The 12,465-nt window shown below is 40.2% G+C and overlaps 1 protein-coding gene across 1 annotated transcript in view; it reads right to left on the bottom strand.

The window, feature by feature from the left end:
• Positions 1-11,910, bottom strand: part of znf385c (zinc finger protein 385C) — a 150,807-nt gene extending 138,897 nt beyond the window's left edge. Inside the window, exon 1 of the mRNA XM_015037846.1 lies at positions 11,806-11,910. The gene's annotated coding sequence lies outside the window, so the exon portion shown is untranslated. The remainder of the gene's footprint in view (positions 1-11,805) is intronic.
• Positions 11,911-12,465: the final 555 nt, after the last annotated feature.

Below are 12,465 nucleotides of genomic sequence, written 5' to 3' on the forward strand. Positions count from 1 at the left end.
GAAAGCAGGAGAAGTGATGCAGCGAGTGCTTGGGTTCATGTGCTGGAAAAAGCTTTCAGCATGATCATGAAGTCTTGTCTTCACAATGCAGTACCTTCTTTCTCCATTTTTTTTTATAATTTGTAAGCATTTCATGTGCTAATCCCTTCCCTCCTACACCTCTTCCCTCTGTGCTGCTTCCCTGGGTGGCCGGTAAGGGGCCCCGAGATATTTCTATTGGTACCTCACCTCATCTGTTGTCCTGATGGGAGACATGAGAGCATGGCAGTAGACAGACACGGAGGCTGTAAGATCGGCGGTCTAAGAGACAGGTGGGTTGAGATGGAAGGGTGAAGAAAAGCAAGACAAAGACAGATGGAGAATGACAGATACTATAAAAAGATAGACAAAATTATCAAATCTACACTAGCAGGCTGGTGTTCAGCACACAGCGCATTAGTATGAAAATAGAAAGCAGCGATGCAAATGATGTGAGTCACTTGTGGCCTTTGAGTGCTAATTTAAAAAGCAGGTAACACTGATTCATTCTTGCCTGCGCTAAGTGACTAGATCAACCAAGATAACCCTATCTTCCAGCACCTCCTCCACGTCGAGATGCTCAAGAGTGCACTGATTCATCCTCTCTGCTGGTAATGCCATGTTCTACATAAGAAGCTATGTGTGTGTGTGTGTGTATGTGCGTGCGCGTGTGTGTCTGCGAGAAAGCAAGAGAGAAAGCTTCTGCACATTTTGGTTGGTGGGCAGTCAAGCACTACCTACTGATTCACTCCAGTGCAGGAAAAGAGGTCCACACATCATCCCCATGACAACACCGCTATTGCTTGCCAATAGGAGCACCTCCACCTGCAATTAGATGCGGCCGCTGATGCTTTGAACATTGTCAACGAGAAAGCGACTGGAATATCACATAATATGTACCACCCAAACAACAAAGCATGAACATCATCCTCTGAAAATACCTTATTTAAGTGTTCCAACATCAAAGAGGAAATAGATGCCAGTCCCCGTTTGCCTTGACCTTCCACTGCTGGAAGTCCTATCATCCAGCTGCAAAAAGTGGTTCAAACCTGGAAGCATTCCTCTTTGCGCTGCACTACTGGGAATAGATTTAGCATATGCATGTCTCTGTGTGCAGCGGTGGGCCACGACATACCAAACCCCCAGGGTGGTACCACTCTGTGCAGAACCTCATGGTTGCGCTATTGCTTTCTAAAGGGATAGAGAGTTGGGGTCCCCTCACAGTTGAGCATGCTTCTAGGTGTGGGATACTCTGAGAGAGACAATGACGGTTAACCCAAGAACAGATGGAAGAGGAGAAAAGCTTGGAAACTCTTGGTTGGCCTGGTGCAATGTAAGAGGAATTAAACATCTGTCACATTCTGTCACTGCATCAGAGACAACAAGGACCAGCAGCAGTTTTAGAAGCCAAACAATCAGTAAGGCTTGTTTGAAGACTAAGGAGAGATAATAGCAAGGCGGTGCACTTTAGCATGTAGTAACTACAGGATTACTGTATTGGGATTTGGACCAACACAGAGTAAACCATAATTCTAACGTGAAAGGAGAAACATATACTTTGCAAATATTTATCATAAAAGTGCAGAATTGCATTTGTATCCAACCCCCTTCACTCTGATATCCCTTAATGAAATACAATGAATATGAGAAACTCTAGTCTAGTTTTAGACCTAGTATCAATGTCTGCCATCTCTCAATTTGTATGAAAGGCTTTTATTTAAAAATATCTGGAATTACTGCTAATGGACACATCACATACCCTTTACATTGACTATAAATCCAAGTAGTTTAGTTGGTCACGGTTCCATTTCAGTCAGCAAGCAACTTCCCAAAAACCCTGATAAAGTCAACTGAAGCTGAAACACCACACTAGTTCTCAGCTAAAACAATTATCTTCTCAGCCCCCTTGTTTAATTGGGATTGACATTTAAATGAAGGAGGTAATATGTGCCAAGGACAAAGTATGTGGTGTTAACAATTACGATACTGCCTAATGGGGCATGCCAAAGTTATTTTGAGTGCATGTTGTGGGAGAAAGAATAGGGCGTACTCTATTAGCCAGAAACCAGAGCAAATCCATGAAGTGGGACAAGGTCAGAGCCACTCCTTCGTTCCTAGATTCGCAGCTCAACATCCAAGCACTTCAAAAAACACTGAGTGGGATCATTAATATCAACACTAACCCAGGAGAAGGCTTTTAGCATGCACAAAGTGGCTGTCAAGGATATTCTGTCATTTATGTAACACCTCTTTTGCCACACTGAAAGCCAAGCACTAAGCAGGTTTAGATAAAACCCTGAGAAGTACCAACAGATTGAAAATCTTCCTGTTTTTTTGTTTTTTTTTTTCTTTCAAAAAAAGCTTCCTCAGTCTTACAACATTTTTTTTTTTTTTCTCTTTGATAGAAAGACAGGAACTCTGGTTAAATTAACATCTGGCCGTAGAAAATCAAAGCTTGGACAAGGAAATTAGAAGAAAGCGCACTACACTAGTATTATGTGTCTTAAAGGCTCGCATATAGAGACAGCAAAAACATGGCAGAGCACAGGAAGGCACCTGAGGTGGGAGGAGGAAGGTAAATACTAAAATACAGAGCTCCAATGTGTGTCCTTCTACCGATCCGGCCCCTGTGCCGCTTTCCCTCTGAAGGCCCCAGTGTATCCAACCTTGAGCAACCAGGAGAACAAGGTGCCGTCTGTGAGGAATCCGTCTACCTCAAAGCAGATTTCAAAGGAATGCTTCTGGGGTTGGATGTGAACACAAGCTCAGGAAAAGCGGTGTGGACCTACCTCACAAAGTTCACCGTGATGGAGGAGTGTCATCACATAGTCTGAATAACAGAAGTCCCATCAAAGTTGATCTCTTTCACCTTGAATTGAAGCCAAATTATAGCTACAAAAATAAAAGTACAAGAAAAAAAAATGCAAACTGGGTTAGAGGCCCATATTGAGATGCAATAGTCTGTTTTATGGGTTTCTGATATGAAATTATTTTAAAGAAAAACAAACTTTTGTGACAAATTCTCTGGGAATTTGTCCCATCGAGAAAAAATACCTCTGTGAATTTCCCCTCAAAAGGACAATGAAGGACATTTCTATTGTATTCTATTTGCTGAAAAATTGATTAACAGATATTAGATTAGGTACTAAATTGTGTAATTACAACAATAAAACCCAGGTTAGCTCCTGGGTATAGTAAAGATAAAGACGCAAATATCATTTTTTGTTTGAAAATTAATGTTTTCCTTAACTATCTTGATTAAAAAAAATATTCAAGACTGAAAGTCTTGGGAATACGGTTTAAAGCAGGGGTCGCCAAGCTATGGCCCGCGGGCTGGATCCGGCCCGCCATGTCATTTGAACAATGCCGGATCTGGCCTGCCTCCTCATACTAGAGAGCATTCAGTGTTTTTTTTTTCATATATTGTATTTTCTGGTTTATATGTGGATTTTTCTTCAACCACCAGGGGGGCTCTTGAGCAGATGTGAAACTAACTTTCCCTCAATGGAATATATACTAGTCAGTCCCAGTCACCGTTTCACTCACGGTTTTTTCCATTTGCATTCTAGGTAAAAATCTATCTAAAAGCACGAATGTGTTGTTGCGCCCCCGACCAGAGAAAGGAACAGCTATGTGGCCCTCGCAGGAAAAAGTTTGGGGACCCCTGGTTTAAAGGGATGACATGCAGGTCGAGTACACTTAAGGAAAGCTCTTAATGTCTGTCCTCTTCCTCGTTTAGTGGAAAAAGCTTAGACGTCTCTTCTGGAGCCATCCGTTCCTCCATCCTCTCTATTTTTCATCACACCCCTTCTATGACAGCAGCTTTGTTGTGAATGTTAACCCAGCCCAGTGGCCTATGGCTTGTCAACAGAAATGTTTTCTAAAGCGGCGCACTGAGAAATGTCCCCCTTCGGTGAGTGTGGAAAAATATATGGTTCAATTATAGGGCCTGTCAGGCTGGCATGAGACTGTGATGACCTGAACTGGGCTGCTGGGAGAGACAGAGTCAAGCTGATAACTAATGCAGTCGAAGTGGGGTTCACCCTCACGTACAGCGAAGTTCAATTTTGTCTTTAAGAAAATACATGACAGTCTTTTCAACACCACTCAGGAAACGATGAATGGGCTGGAGAATCTGCAAGTCCCCAATCAGCTAAGAAACGGGGAGAGACATGGTGAATCAAAGCAGTAAGCAGAACGGACTCGCTGGATCAGTGAGTCAATGTGTGCGTCAGCTGAATTCTGAAGGGCTAAGAGGGATTTTTAAACTGGAGGAAGTGGAGTTAATGTGCGATCTTGGAGAGCACAGAGCTGGCCTCGTCCACTCTCAGCCCACCAGTTTGACACCAATGATAAGAGGCCTCAAACAGCGAGCAAACGCACATCACCCACACACTCGTGAAACAGAAAAATGAAAAACACCTCGGCCTTAAATGAGAAAATGGGCCGCGGAAGATACCGCTGGAAAAAGCACACAGATGACTCAAGCTGAACAGTGTGAAAGCTGATGCGGGAAGAATAAACAATCTCACTTTCCAAAAGCTGCTTAGCCCACATATTGTAAGAGGGGACTAATCTGACTTTTAATCAAGGCCGGGCCACCGCAGTTTAGTTTGCTAAGCCCTGGTTCGCTGGAAGGAGATGGCAAAAATGGATAAAAGAGTACAGCCGTCTGACGAGCAATTCTTAGTCAGCAGCTACGTCAATGATGGCATCACAAACCTGTCTTCGGCATTGACCTGAGCCAACATTAAGTTCCTGTCCGGACAGCCATCATGTGTTTATAAGTCACTAAACTAATGAGAGACGTAGATGTAAATGTTTTGGTGTGACCTCCTTTGGCGCAGGTTGTGTTGCAAACTCAACCATTTGCTCCGTTGAACTAACCAGAAGGTATCCGAGGCTGCTAGTTATCTTTAGCATTTGGAAGCAGGGGAAGCACATAGACTGTCGGTCTAAAAACAAAACTGAAACTCCTGGCTAAAAATATGACACCATCCAAAAAAAAAAAAAAAAAACTCTGTTTCACATCATCCATTTATAAAATGACTGCCTCGCCTTCAAATTTTTTGACATTTTTCTACTGTCTTAATCAAATGTCCTACAGCAAAGGTGATACCTGACATCTGCTGCGATCTTTTTACATGACATGCAGGTTCAACATGAACCAATAACCGTTGAAACACACAGTTATCTATTTATGCCTTCCAGGAATTGCATCAAACTTTCCACCATCATCTCCTTCCAATAGTTACAGATTAAGAATTCATTAGTGAAGCACACTTCAGTCCACTCATTCACACACTGGAAACGCAAAATGGTGCACAAGTGTGAAGTGGCAGGAAAATTATGCATGGCTTTCAAATAATAATAAAAAAAATAAAAAAATCTGAAAAGTGTGGCTTGTTGTCATAGTGTGTAGTGGTTATTGGTGGACATAAATGCAGAGAGGGAGAGGCAGCTTGTAGATGAGGCATATTTGATAAAAGATGATGAACAAAGAAGACTTACAAAACTCACAGGGAGCCAGGGCAGAACCATAAATCCTCTTATGACAAAAACCAGCAAGGAGACATGAGGAGAACATAAGGTAGAGTGGGGAACTAACAGAGTATAACGGGAGGAGCCAGCTAGGAGTCTGAGCAGGAGAGGGGTTTAAATACGGTGAGCATGAATGCTGGGAATAAAATAAAAAAAAAAATAAATAAAAAAGACCAGGGCTGATGGGTTAATGTGTTGCAGGGGTGAGGGGAAAGAGCAGAAGGAAGGCTGAGGAGAGAAAGAGAGAGAGACAATGAAATGAATCTAACACTAAAGAATGATTAGAGCTAATAAATCTAATTAATTAGGTTAACAAGTACTAACTAGAGACAAGAAATAAACATAACTATAAAATCTAAGAAGGGCTGAACTAAAGTAAAACTGAAACAAGACTGATCTAATCAACGAATGAGACTAAGGAATACGGAGAAACCAAACCCTCAAAAATAACTACAAACAACTCAGGACATAACACTTGTGTCTGTATTTATCTCCCAAAGTCTAAGCATTTTAAAACAAACTTTCACTCCAATTACAGGTATAAATTTGGGGGATTTTCTGTCTACAATCTCTGCACATCTACAGACAAGTGTGCCCACGTTGTTCACAAAATAGCTAAAGCTCCCTCAGACTGAATAAAGAGCATTTATTAAGAAAAACAAAAAACAGAAATGCTGCATAACCTACTCTGGATCTCTTTGGATGTTAAGATGGTTTAGTGCAATATATGGAGCATTCTGCAAGAAGCACTTCAAAGCAATGCTTTTATAAACAATGCACTTTTTCTGAATGACTTATGTGGGATTAAGCACATTTTAAGAGGGCAGTTGGTGCATATCTAGCTCTGAAAGAGCAAATATTTGATATAATATCCTCTGAGATTATCTGTTTTATTATTAATTTAAGGGGACACTCTAATCTGAATATCATTTCTATAATCCTCACAGTGGAAAGCCAGGAAAACGACAGGAACTGGACTGACACGTTCACAGGATCAGTCTGAGAACTTAGTCATCTCACGTCTAATCAATTTTGACACGGAGTAAGTAAGTGAGTAACACTCTCACGTCTGTTGCTATGATGGCTGTTACACACTTTAGCGAGGTGAGTAACCCACACAATGTCCAGTGGAGGCCTTTGGCAGTCATTAGGTGTGAAAGTAGAGCTCACAGGAAACATTTAAATAAAAAAAATAAAAAATCAATTCAAAACACAAACAGATATGTATACTCTGGGAAGATGTCTATAAAAGCATGCTTTTGATTGAGTAATTCGGCCACTGCCCTTCCTGAGGAGTTCCGCTGGATCCAAACAAGCAGTTTATTTAGTTTTTGTTGTTTTTACGTGGCGGGCTTGGGAAGGTGTACCTGGCTGGAAACACTCAGCCAGTGTTCAGCCTCAGAGCAGCGTCATTTACCGGCTGCCTGATGCCATAAATGCGCCGTTGTGCACACGCGTGTTTGTGTTAGTGAACGTACCGTTGCAACACTGGCGCTACTGTGAGTCATTACAAGTGCGTCTGAAAGTGTGTGTACGCATGGTGCAGTTAGGCTGCCTTCTGCTGCCTTCTGTTAATGAGGAAAATCAATTCATAACAAATTAAAATTAGATTGAATAATGGTTGAAATGTACTGATGTAATTTACCTCCTGATGTTATTGTAGGTGCAAACACAGACTCGCCCAATTTTTTTTTTTTTTTTTTTTTTACTTTTCGCTGCCTTCTCTGTTCTCATTTAGGCTCGGGGCTTACAGAGGAGGCGATGATGTGGAGATGAAACCGGGTCTCCTTGTTTCTCCAGCTGCCAGACTGAGACGCAGGCGGCCTGCCGCCAAGTCTTCTCCATCACCTCCGGTCGGTACTGCCAGTCAACCACGCGGGGGTTCGTGGAGAAAGAAAAGCCTGCTTGCCCTGAGATGGGCTCTGTGCAGCTGTCAGAATCTCTGACCCCTTGCCAAGTCTGCCACCTCCGGCCTCACGCAGGGCAACAACCGCCGCGGGCCAGCCAACGGCCGAGGGGCGCAGGAACGGAATCACCCGTCTTGAAGGGCAACATTTTGTGCCTTTTATTATAGAAGTCACACTTTGATTGCACCTGTCATCCAAAGTCCTGCACATCTTGTACTAGTCTATGATACCAGCTTGGTCGAAACACAGCTTGAAGCAACCGGCATGGAGCATTTACTGGTATCAAGATATACCAAGGTTCAAAACATTTCCAACCTTCTAAAATAATTCATCACACTATCTCAGCAGTTTAATATCCTCCCTTACTTGTTTAGGAACACAGCATCTCGCTCCTTTTCAGTTCTGTTTTGCACAAGAAAGATTTGAAAATTTGGAAAGTCGCTGCACTGAAACTAACGGCGCATCAACTACTACTGTCATTAGCGATTAGCACACTGTAATAGACGGTTGCCTGTCTGTTACGTGTTATGTGAGAAGATAGCCTGGCTAATTAGCCAGTCATCAACTTGTTAGATTATCTGAGTTACTTTGTAAAAAAAAAAAAAAAAAAAAAAAAAAAAAGCATATGGCGAGTGACTGTGTTGCTTGTTAAAAAAGTATTGTTACAGCGCTCCTCCAACTTCATCAACAATACTTGAAAGGATGGGTTAAATTTTAATTGTTTTGATCTATTTTCCTTTGGTATTCCTTTGAAATTTCTATATTTCAGATTTGTTGCAAGACGGACTGTTATCAGAGATTGTCCCTTCCCACAGCATCACCATCCACAGCGACTCTGAAGACACTACGATGACATGAGCTATGACAACATTTAATATCCCTTGGGGAATGGAATCATTTGCACTTTTCTCTTTTAAATAAAAGTATTTAGGTCATGTGACACAAAATGTTGGGGTTATCATACATACTATAATACAGGGATATCACTCTAATGTCAGTATTTATTTATTTTGCTGTTTTTGTAAAACAAGTTTCAACATTTGTAACATTGATGAAGGGTACAGCAAGAAAGCCCACTGCACCTAACTTGGTATGTCTGAGGCATGAAGAGCACAATAAACTACAGTATTTTGTTAGTTATCTGCGTGTCAAGAGAGTGTTAAACACAACAGCAATGCTCTGCTTTGCAATGGTGGAATGGTAGCGTCCACCAATGCCAAGCTCCCCTTCAGCTAAAAGGGAATTAACTGTGTATTTGTTTTGGCACGGCAGACAGCAGCAGCAACCAGAGAGTATGTCACAATCTTAGCACAGATCTTTTCAGAGAATTTTACTGAAGGTCATTGTGCTTTTCGCTGTAGTTTCAGCATCCTGCTACTGAATCACGTGCAGCAGGAATACAGAAAAGGCGAGATCGGAGAGGTCAATAAACGATCCAAAAGTGTATACATTCAATTTTTCTAGGCCTTTTGGCTCTTGCTGCGTGCTTTTCTCAGCGTGATGAGGGGGGTTAGCTTCCCCCAGCAGGTGATGATTGTGCAGATAATAGTAGCAAGAAAGGGGGTAAGAAGAAGGTCAATCCAAAACACCGGAAGACAGCAAAGTGCAAAATCGGAAACCTAAATTACAAAGTGAGCAGCATCAGTATTTGAGAAAAAGGGCAAAGGAAAAACTAAGAAACAATGGGGGTGGGGGAAATTATATTACAAATGTTATAAGAACAGTGTACTGCTTTTAGATGGATTAGAAACAATCCACTGCCAGCTCGAAAGACTGGGCATTCGTTATTCCAGACTTCCCTCCTAATCTTTTCAATAACTTCTGATCTGATGTCATTCAACTGTTTTAATTCTTACATCATCTGCATTGTTTCTTATAAGACATAAATTAATGTCACACGACCACTTACAGGACTATGTGAAGAAGACATAGACATGGTAAATCTATCCAGGAAATGCTGATCTGGTCTACTAAATACTTTAGGTCAAAAAAGAGCTCAGAACAACTGTGGCAATGATTCAACGAACAAGCCAGGACAAAAATGGCATCCATGGGAGACCAAAAACATCTCTGTTGACCAAAATGAACACAAAAGCCCATCTATATGCCTGAAAATATCTTTATGATCTCCAGGACCTTTGGAAAAATATTCTTTGGACTGAAAAGACTAAAGAGGAAGTTTTTGGAAGTCTTGCGTCCCGTTACACCAGATGTAAAAGTTACAAACCGGCCCTTTTCCACTAGCTCCATAGCAGAAGGCCTCGACTTGGCTCAACTTTCCACAGTCCAGGTTGTTTAGTATCTCTAGTGAATGGGATTGTCATGTAGCTGGGCAATCCCAGAGTGAAAAATGCAGCCTGATGCAAACTGTACACGATACAAACACAACACAACAATGGAGGACATGGAAACTATGTTGAACCTTCCACTCAGTCTGCTATTCTCCTTAAAAACTCCAAATGCGGTGATGTGAGTTTTTACAAATAGCAAGTCAGAATATTGTAGAGGAATTGCACTTGTGACAGAATCAGTGACAGACAGTCTTCTGATGTGGTATTTTCAGCCCTCATGTTTGGATCCCCAGTAAAGTAGGTTCTAAAAAACTGAACTGGTACTTAATCATTACTACTGGAAACCTTTATGACCGAGTAAAGTTGAGATGAGCTAGTAGTTTAATGGTCTTAGGATGCATTGCAGCTTCAGGACTTTGACAACTTGCTGTAATTGAATTCTGCTTTCTACCAAAAAAAAATCTTCAAAGACAATGTATGGCCATCAATTTGTGGCCTAAAACTCAAACACATTTTTGTTATGTAGGACAACGATCCAATGCACAGAAGCAAGTCCAAAACTAATTTAAAATGTCACTGTGTTTATGTATCATTTCCTATTTTGAGATGTAAACCTAAATGCCTCTTGGGATAATAAAGACACCATAAACTGTGAGGCATGAATGATGATCCAGAGATGGATCCATTCCTGGCATGCCCACAAAAATACTATCCAACAGAAAAAGTCAAATGAAATAAAGGCTTTATTTTTTTTATTGTGACAGTTCCCTCTAATTTGTGTTCACCATGATGATGTGGTTTGCTCTATGAAATGTGGTTTAAGTAAAAGCCAACAAAAGACTAAGGTTTTCTTAAGTGAAATTGCCATGCTGAAATTGTTATGCATGTCAACATATATGTAATTATTGTACTATAAACCAAAAATATACTAAATTGGTTGTAGTATATTGTAGTAGTTTGTTTTCGTGAAAGGAAGGCTAAAGTGCCAAAATGTATTTTTCAACAGCAAAAAAAAGGAGAAAAATCTAAATAAAAAAATTGATACAAATAAGTCAAAGAAAATATTGCACACTTTGTCACAACAGCAGGACAGGCAGGCACATTCAGCACAAGGTCATTCAGCAGGAGTTGCAGTCATATTTATAAAACATCCATAAAGTTGCAGCACTATTTCAGTTTCTCAAAATAATAGCTGCAGTTTGTTTTTACTTGAATTACTGGACCTCTTATTTGTTACAACAGCAGCAGAGATCTCAAAACCAATCCAGATAAAACTAAAGATGGGTTTTAGTTTGACTGGGCTATATATTACTTTTAAACTTATGACTGAATAGCTAAAGAACACACTACAATGATTTTACTCTAAAAAATAAGAGCCTACAGGGTAAATTGAGTGTTAATCCTTAATGTTGTATGATTAAGGATTAAAAGTAATTGTACTTAACATAATATGAAATTAATTAATAGGCTGTGAAGACAAAACAAAACATAAAAAAATATCAAAGAAACAGGACTTTGTACTAATATGCATTGTGAGTTCAAACACATGCACAAACAAACTTAGAGAATATTTATTTTTTACATGTATAATTTATGTTGTAATGTATCATTTAAGTCTAACCTTATGCAAATTTGAAACATCTCTATTCAATGAAAGATGATAACAGTATTATAATTTCACAGCTTATTTATCCCTAATACTTAGTCTATTCGAGATATGTGTGAACGTGGACTTAATTAACAGCAACAAGCGTAAAAAAAAAAAAAAATGAAAAAAACCTCGTCTAGCGTAATATATGCATGTATGCGCAATTACGCACAGGCTCCAAAAGTTAGACCAAACCATGAGCACTCTTCGTCTTCCATCTGTAAAATTCAAACTTTCCAAAGAACAGGTATCGTTTCCTCCACTGTCAGCACAGCAGTAGGTGCGCCTAAAACATTCTGGACCAAAGATCATGTTGCCCAAATCCAAACTTTTAGCACAGACAACATACCACACATGTGTCTGCATCTACAGCTGTCAGAAAAAAGGCGCTTTGGCTCACCGGCTCCGTTCCGTTTCCGAGCTCCACAGTGCGCGTCCAGGGATGAAACAGATGGATAAAGACTGGCTGCCAACGCACAGAGCGAACCTGTCCGGGGAAGCGGTGTTGCCAAGTTAAACACAGTGCAAAACTGTACGATGGCAGAGATCTTTTCACAATAAAATCCCCATCTGAGCCCAGGGTCTGCATGTAACCAGAATACTTTGACGATTAAATGTGAGGCATTACAGCCACATCTCTACATAAATGATTAATACACATCAGCTTTGTGCATCGAACGATTAGCTCATCATCTGTTCTGAATTCATGGTGAGTTTTATTTTGAAATGGAAAACTAGATGTACTTGCTCTTTTCAAGACGCATTTTACTCTGACAAACTAACCGGCTGATATGACCAGCGAGCGCAACAACGCTTTACAGATTCCCAGACTTTGATTTGGCACTTAAAATAAATAACTAAATAAATAAATAAATAAATAAATAAATAATAATAATAATAATAATAATAATAATAATAATAATAATAATAATAATAATACACACCTTAAGTTGTGGCCAGATGCCACAGAAAATTAACATGTGGCTGTTCGGCTATTATTGCATTGTATTTATTTATTTATTTATTTATTTATTTATTTATTTATTTATTTATTTATTCC

The sequence above is a fragment of the Poecilia latipinna genome, unplaced genomic scaffold (genome assembly GCF_001443285.1).
Source record: "Poecilia latipinna isolate Pla-1442-1.1 unplaced genomic scaffold, P_latipinna-1.0 Scaffold420, whole genome shotgun sequence".
In the NCBI taxonomy this organism is placed as follows: domain Eukaryota; kingdom Metazoa; phylum Chordata; class Actinopteri; order Cyprinodontiformes; family Poeciliidae; genus Poecilia; species Poecilia latipinna.